Source organism: Malurus melanocephalus, unplaced genomic scaffold (genome assembly GCF_030028575.1).
Source record: "Malurus melanocephalus ecotype Western Australia unplaced genomic scaffold, MMel_1.1 scaffold_733, whole genome shotgun sequence".
NCBI classification, from domain to species: domain Eukaryota; kingdom Metazoa; phylum Chordata; class Aves; order Passeriformes; family Maluridae; genus Malurus; species Malurus melanocephalus.
Window position 1 is genome coordinate 44,963 of NW_026623965.1, and position 9,115 is coordinate 54,077.

Consider the following 9,115-nt stretch of genomic DNA (forward strand, 5'->3'; position numbering starts at 1 on the left):
ATGCCTGATGATTTCTCTGACCTAGATCAGTGTGGGGTCACAAAAGGTGTATGGAAGGAAAATGGAATGATTTCCCAGGTCAAACAGGGAGCGGAACTCCTGCCTGTTGTGCAGTCCTGTGTGTCCTGTCCATGCACTCTSCCTCCACTGTTTTATGCCACCCTGAAATAGTGATTATTCCTCTTTATTTCTGCTTTGAAAAGCCTGTGCTACATCAATCTCCACACCCACAAAATCTGGCAGGAAGTTTGTAATTTACACACAAACAGTTTGCACATACTCATGGCAGTGATGTGCATTGTATCAACCATGGGAGATGGTGATGCAGAGTGGACACACACCTGAGTATCCTGCAGTTATTGAGAGGGCTATGCAAAACACTTMAAAAATAAGAAAAATCCTGCATATTTCAAAGGTTATAACTGGTCTGGATCACAGCAAGAATATGTCCAGACTTTCTGGACATCATGTTGTCTCCCTGCCCCTTTTTCTGCTGCAGCTGMATTGCAGATTGCCTCCAGAAAGTTTGGTCACGGTATAACTTATTTCATCTTGAAATCAGTTGTGCTCATTTTCAAATTTTGCTAGTTTAATATCCTGGTTGTAGGCATAGAAACCACACTGAGAAATACATTAGAGAGCCTTTTTGATAAATTCACCTAAGGTGTAGCTAAAAGACTTGATAATGCACTCCAAGCATTAGAGAAAATCTTCCATCTAAAGGCTCAGAATTAGAAATYAAATGCAGTCTTTTTCTGCAGCTGGAGGAAATCAGTGGCTAATTGCAAATTTCGGTTGGCATTTCAAAATTAAAATACCAGGAACGACCAGGAGGGAGGGATAGTGAGAGTTTTGTTTGTATAAGTCCAATGAGAGTCCGTGGAAGTCACAGGGAATCTGTCCTTCCCACTGGAGCCTTCTCTTGGCCCAGAAGTCACCCTGAGCAATGCAATTAAATCACATCACTCTTCTTTCTTACTGCTAGACTGCATTGAGATATTCCTTTGCTTTCTTCTATCAAACAAATAAACAGCAACAAAACAAACAACCCTATCCAAACAAGGAAAAACAAAACAGTCACTGCCTTGAAGTTGAGGACCAGATGCTTAAAAACTGCCAGTCCTTTCTTTGGTACTTAGCTTCTGATGATAATCTGATGATATTCTGAAGTCTGATACTGTATTTGTACTGTATTCATGGGATTATTTAATAGTATTTAGTAATTTTTWAAGACAAAGCATTTGAATACATTTGAAATGTAAAGATGCCTTTYAAAATGATAACATGACCATTGAAAACACCAAGTAGGGTTATAACCAAGAGCTCTAACACTTATTCTATGTACAAAATCAGAACAACTTCAGGCTAAATTTTTCTCTCATTAGTATGCTGGCTGCTGGRAGTGTAAAATAAGTCAGTCTTTATGATAAGGTCCAATGTTTCCACAGTGTTAAAGGATTACAAAGTTATATTTCTCAGGTTATCAGAAACCTGAGAATGTAAAACCCTGAAACACAAAATCTGTATTTTTAAGTCATGAATTGCAGACATCTGAATTTAAAACATCTTTATRTCTTTGTGATGCAAATAAATCAGACCTAGGAGAAGCAATGATCAAAACTGAGGGTGAAACAATTCTGTTTCACCCAGAAGTTTACAGCTTTTGGTAACAGTGAAGGTATCAGGAAGGGAAAATACTGTTGAGTTTGTGGGGAGGTTTGTTGGATTTTTTTTTCCTAAAGGATGAAATATTTTTCCTTTTTTTTTTTTTTTTTTTTTTTTTTTTCTACTGCATACTAGCACTGAAACATTATTAATGCACTGAAGATTCCTTTGAAGTGTTCCCCTTTAGGTATAATTCCATGGTACCATGTCACAGATTCCTTTCACTGAATAAAACAGTGATTTAAAGAGATGCTAYTATTATAATGGAATTTTGTTCTGTTATATTGGTCTGTGATGCTTACATTTATACCTGTGTTTTAAAAATTCAATGATGCAGCAGAAATATGAGGGTGAAATAAAGGAAACACTGGATCACTGAGGCAGGGGGTCTGAGCCTTCATTTAGACTCAAGGAAGCAACATTCTCTGGTTAAGTTAAACTGAGGACTCCAAACAGACACAGTAATATGAAAACTTAGAATTCTTTTGCTGGAAATCTTAAGAAAATCAAACCAGGTCTAGTAAACCTAAAAAAAATACATGCAGGGGGAAGAAAAAGTAACCCAATTTGAATGAAATTTCATTATAGTCATGTCCAACATGACTTGGATAATTTTCCTTCTGGAGGAACCAAACTTTAACTTTTATACAACCTGAAAAAAAAAAAAAAAGTTTTAACCTGTTTAGAAGATGACTGACCTGACACACACTGTGTGTCTGTGATAAAGGAAAGAAAAGTAAGGATTCAATTTCAAGTCTCCTTGTACAGGGGAATTCAGATCTCGCTATTCTGTGGCTAACATGCATAGCCAAATTAATGATTTAGTGGCATTTCAGAGGTGAAATGCTCTCAGTTTCCATAGGTAGGGGGCAGGAGGGGCCATGGGACACATGTCAGTAAGTGCAGCTCACTCTCACATACACCACAAGATCACTCAGCTCTTTGTGGTTTTGCTGTTCTCTAACATGGCAGTGTAAGAATCCATCAAACATTTTTAAAAATGCAATTTCTTTAAAGRCTTCATTACTACTTTACTACATTTATCAGTACTTCATTGGTGTCCCACAGTAATTTATACACTTCTCTAACAAACATCTTGATATCCTGTTGACTGGAATTCTGTAATTTASCAAAGGACAGTCCTTCCTCTACTGTTAGTACCTTCCAAGTTATAGAAGGAATCAGCTTTGAGTTAATGTCTGCTGATTAAATCTAAAAGACTTTTATGCTACTGTAACCAGTATGAATATTTGCTGAATCACAATTAGGTTTCAAAGATGTGTTGACATTTGCATTTTCCAACAGATTTCGCTCCACCAGCATGGCACCTGCCCTTAAATTTGCCCTCACGACTGTGTGAGAGCACATCTGTCAGTGTTTGAGGCTCTCCTCTCCACCCAGAATGTTTGCAAGGCAGACACCTATTGAACTGCTGTGGATGTAATTTTTATAACCTGCTGTAACAGCAGCCATCAACTGACTTTAGATCACAGACTATAAACTCCGTTTATTACTAGAAAAGTTATGAGAGGGGGCACCATTTATCCAATCTCTCTAAATATTTCAACACAGGGGAAAAAAAAAATAAAAAAAAAAAAAGAAGATCCAGAGGAATCCCAGGCCCTGGAAGCAACATCAGCCCCTTGACCTGACTGACTGTGTCAATTCTACCAAAGTCTCTCCTTTGTGCAATGCGAGCTCTCTCCTCAGGGCAGGACTGTACTATGCAGCATTAGAGTTCGTGTGAGGAAAAAGAGCCAAAGCCAAATGCTCAACATAAAATCCACCTTCTCTGRGTCTTGTTAGGTAAGATTTTTGATGTTACTGTGGAAGGATCTTTGCAGAAATTAATATTACCAGGTGATTTTCTGAGTACCAGAAAGCTTGCCTGCATACCCTTGCTCACTAGAATATGTTGTTTACTCTCTCAGCATTCATGCCACTGCTGTAGTTGCTAAATAACTCCTGTTGGRACATCTCTTGGTACCCTGGGATATGTGGAGGCAGGTGGAGTCCCACCATCCTGATTTAAATGTTCACTGTGCTGCTCTGTGAAGAATCTTGTGGTAGGCAATTTACTGTGAGATCACTCCTACCTCAAGCCATGTCGAAGTGAAATGCAAGTAAAAGCACTCATTGCATTCTTTATGGAAGCAGCTGCAGAGACTTAAGTGAAGAATTAAGGGAAAAGCACTTTTAAACTACTTGTGGCTAAATTCAATCAGAAGTGGTATTGCTTCCCCAGTGGCAGACTAACTCATCACTTTTCCCAACACATAGTTTGCTGGAGAATCTCTGCTTACTCATTTTAATGAGTAAAAGTTTGTTTCTTRAGCACATTCTGCTTTGTACAACCTGCCTGGCCTTCTGAAGACCTGTGGGGCTGAGACAGACTAGATCTTTCTTTACAAACCTTGGTCATTCATTCCTATTCATTAAATGATCTSTCTTTTCCTCTCAGCTAAAATAATTTCACTTTCTTCAGTGAGTTAGGTTTTTTTTTAACCCAGGTGTCAATTTCTGTGTTTGATTCATGAACAGCTCTCTCACACAAGAAAATAAAATCTTTCCTTTTAGTAAGTAACTCCTTCCAGATTTTTTTTTTTTAATGAATTCTCTTTGCTGCTAAAACTCTTAGGAATCACATTATGAGGGCAGCCCATTTTGGGTAATCCCCAACAAATCCTCAGATCTGAACACACTGAATGTACTCTGTGTGCAGTACTCCATGGCCCTGCTGTCTTTTAAGATCCACAACTGATTTTCCTTTACTGAAATCAGACATTGTGCTTCTCTGGAAATAGAACAATTTTAGCCAKAAAAGGAGCAGTGCCTCTGTGTTGAAGATTGTCATCTTTTCTGCCCTGTGGCTCACATCTAATTCATGTTATTTTCTTACATCCCTTTCCTTATTTTGAAAATTGATAGACTCCATAGTGCAYTGGGTAGACAGGAGGAAGCAGAGGGTCACTAAAGAGATGATCTGAAATATTTCAGCATGCCCTTAGGACAAACTCCAGAGATATTTTTAAGCACCAGCAGCTTAAGAGGAAGAAAAAGCAACTCTCCAAAACAAGAGTTAAGTAAGGAGCACAAAGACATTAAAAATCAATATGCTGCCAGCCAGCCAGATCAACTCTGTACCAGTYTGCTGAAGAACTTGATTTTCTTTTCTTTGTTACAAAAGTTTTGCAAGAATTGTTTGCTCAGCTACAGCTTGGCTCTGGTTTAATGTACCTGGGCATCTGCCACCAATGGTTGTCCCACTCAGAAGAATAATGGGGGAAAAAAAATAAAACCTCAGCAATCAGCAATCAAGTTTTAGCAAATTGCTGTTTTTCCTGAACACTTCCCTCTCCCATTCTCTCTGTGATAACAGCAAAGATCTTTTTATGTTCATCTTGACCTACAGTGTGTGCTGAGAATATTGGCATAGGTCACTAAAAAAATTAAATTAGATATTTTGATGAAGAACAAATATTCCCAGCCTATGAATTCTAGAGGAATTTGTTGTGTGAGATGTTTGTCATTCTGCCTTTAATCAATCTACCTGTGTTCAGCTTTKCTCAGACATAACAATAGAGCTGTGTTCGTTATAGCTTAACAGGAATTTTGTGAAAACTGAGCAAAACGCAAAGCAAAAATGTCATCAGGTACAGCATGACCAGTTTCAACTTCACATTTAAAATACCTTGTATAAAAGTGTAGCAAATAAACACAATTTTGCACCCAAAAATGCTTCACAAGGATAGCAGTGATATTCCTAAAATTTTCTCATGCTTATCACAAAAAACTTACACTGTCTGGGAAAGGAAACGTTCTAGGGCAGATGGTCTGTCGTTAATTTTACCAGCTTCTGAAATTCCCCAGTTCCTCCACCTCTAGAAGAAGCTGTTTACTTCACTAATTCAGAGCTTCCCTGAAAGAAAAATAATGGAAAAAAACACAACAACAACAAAACAAAACACATCAGAATACAGAATTCTTAGGTTTCACATACTTCATTTTGGTTTTATCAAAGCATCCTGAAGAATAATAGAAAAGCAGAAGTAGACAGGAGACACAGAAGAGGCAAAGATAATAAAAGGGGATTTTCAGTTTGATAAAAAAAATACCAAAAAGAGGGAAAATTTGCAGGAGCTGGAGACAGTTCCCATCGTGGGCCCAGAAATAAAACAAAGTCATATTGTACAATGCAGGGTTAGGAATACAGCAACACAGCAGAAATCAGACTGATGGAGGATGAAGAGATGAAGGATGAAGGTTTTTGCAAACCATAATTAAATTAAAATGCCTGGAGAGTGTTTATGCAGAAGCTGAAGCTGGGGGGAGTTTTGCTGAATACCTGTTCTCCAAGGTGTTGAATTCCAGTACCGCAGCTGTTGGGATCCTGCGATTTTCACGTGTGGATGTTTATCTCTTGGTGCCTAAAATCAGGAAAGAGAGGGATGGCTTAGACACTGTGCATTTAACTGGTTTGCAAAGGAGGGAGCAAACTGCAGGACCTGATGAATAAATAGGTTTTTGTGCCCTTACAACCCACGTAAGTTACAGTCTGCAGGCCGTGCTTCAGTTATTCAACATACAGAAAAAGAAATAAAGTGCTGTGTTTGGTATGACTGTACATAGTTCTGGTGACATTCTTCTCTAGATGACCTGGTACATKGAGTTCCAGAGATGGCATTGATATATAATATATTAAAAAAAAAACAACCCAGTGGTTTCTAAAGGCAACGGGCGAGTGAATCTCAAGGGCTCAGAAGCAAACAGGGGAAATCTACAAAAACAGTCCTTCAGCAAGTAATGCAGAGGATTGGTACCAAACCTGAGGACTCTGTGCTGAAATTCACAACTGGAATGTTTTGAGAGAGTACTGAAAGAAACAGGGAAAGACAGAGCTCTGCAAGTAGAAGTGTCTGTGTGGGCAAWAATTCATCAGAAATAAGCTGTCTGCAGCCCCACAAATGGGGACACTGAGGGGTTTTGGGGTGAGAGAAGCAAGAAACAAAGGATGGGGCAGCAYACAAGTGTTGTGATTTTGGTTGGTGTAAAGCAATGCAGCCAACGGGAACTGAGCCAAGGAAAGGCCCAGCCAGTGACCAAAAGCTAAACTTAGCTTCATTAACTCAAAAATATATATTGCTTTTCACACCCCTAATCTCTCTAAAAATTTTGTCTTACAAGATGTTCACAAGTGCTACAACTGTGCTCTCAAGTTTTCCCAGACAATAGCTGTTTGGTCTCTTGAGCCCTTCATCTTTTCTTTACACATGAGATAGAAGATCCATGTACAATTTGCATTTTTTTTTTTTTTTTTGTGTGTGGGATCTGCCCCTTTCTGGAGGCAGGGCGAGGCAGAACCCTTTACAAAGGGAATTCACCTTTTTCCTTTTCTCAGGTGGCAACAGAGGCTGTCCAGGGCAAGCACCACTCAGCAAAACCTGAGAGAGAAGGTTGTCACTGCTCTGGGAACCTGCTGGTCATGTAAATAAAGTTGAACACTGTCAGCAAACCACAGACATACAGCCAGGCTTGAAAAAAGAAGGAAAATCCATCTGCCTTGAGCTACTGCTCAAGGTTCACTACAGCTCCCACACCTGACTTTGTGACTCTTCTAAAGACAGGGTGGGAAACTGAACTGGAAATTTATTTCAGTTTTGTGCTTATTTCATCTGCTTTCTTACAAAGCAGAGTGCAAGTCACATCTTATCTAGATTTTTTTGGTCTTTGGGGTCAGTTCTAGACTATATCAAAACTGACTCTAGCTTGAAGTCCCATCACTGCTATTTTCTGACATCTGAATCCAGTTCCTCCAGATGCCCAGACCTGAGAAGATCTTGATATTTACTGCTTTTAGTAGGGCCAGTGATGATGCTGATGTTGTGATAATTATTTCAGACTTCATTTTCCAAAGCTCAGTTTCCTCATCTAACTGAGGAGAACAATGACACCCGCTGATTTTACAGGGCTCAAAGCATCTGGAATGGAGGAAGGACGTGATTTTCTGTTTTCTCTTTAAATTAATAAAACCTCTACTGCTGATGTTTAGCTTGGAAGATTGTAAAACACTCAAATGCAAACTTTGGTTATCACCCTGCTGGCCGAATTCAYACCTGCAGATACTCAAGGGTTTTTCTGTGCCCAAATCTTGAGCCTTACAGCCACAAGTTAAAGCTGCAGTGAATTTAACAATCCAAAACAATGATGGCACAGAATCAGCTGACAAATGGAAATTTGCATCAGGAGAAAGAAGCACAATACAAATGGTTTTTTTGTATCCATAGATGAGCTGCCTTTGTAGAACTCCTTAATCTGCTAAGCATTTCTAAATGTGTTTCCTCCAATTCTCCTTCAAATCTTGGATTTATTACTTTAGTTTTAGTGAACTTATTTGCTGAGTTCTGAGCGTTCTGAACAGATTGAACTAAAACATTTATTTTAAATAATTGGAAATTACACAGTTTGTTTTCTTCATATTATACTGTTTCAGCATATTATGAAATAGACTTTTTTCCCTTSCTGTGCTATTTCAGTTTGTCTTTTATGGATATAGCTGATTAAACTTCAATATCTTAAGGATAGGTTTACATTCTCCCTGTTGAGCCTTTCTTTATCTTTGATACATTTCACACTTGGATTTACTTCCACTMTGCAGAGAAATCCAATGTGTGCTTCAAAGTTGTCTTCTAGTGTTTTACCTGCTCTTTATATTCCTATTACCACTACTAGTTAAAAACAGATTTTAAAAAGAGGATTAGAAGGTCTCCATTTCTTACTTTCTTAATTGCAGGACTCATAAAAATCTGGTTCATTGATCTATGGAACAGCATCTTTCCTTCACTGTCAGGTCTGTGCTAACCCATTCCTTTAGTCCAGAAGAAAAGGATAATTACATTATTATATCAGTAATATGTTATTAATACTGAGTTGAAAATGTACAGATCATCTTAGTTATTTTCCAAACAATTCACCAAACAATCAGTATCTGACGGCTGCTAACAGCCATGTGATAACCAGTCAAGTAAAGTTTTTTAAAGATCAAACTCAACTGCTCTGGCCTCAGCAGCTTCCAGTGAAGTCTGTCGTGATCCCTGAGGTACCTTAAGATTGATGAAACCCAAATTTCGGGAAAGCATCGAGGATTGTTCACCTAAACTAACACTTTGGAAACAAAGACATATCAGCAGAGAAGAGCTACAACTTGGGCTATTTCTGTGATGTTTTATGTCCTGGTAGCCAGAGAGCTAAACAGAAATTATCTCTATCTCTGAATGAAAGCTGAAAGYAGGAAATATCACTTAAGGGCAGCATATAAGAATATGTAAATGGTATTTACATATTCCATTGGTGAAATCACAATGGACTGAAGGAAGAAAGTGAAAAACCAGGGAGTTACCACCGGAAGATAAAGAAACTCATTTCTCCTTCAACCCTCAATTAGCCTTACACA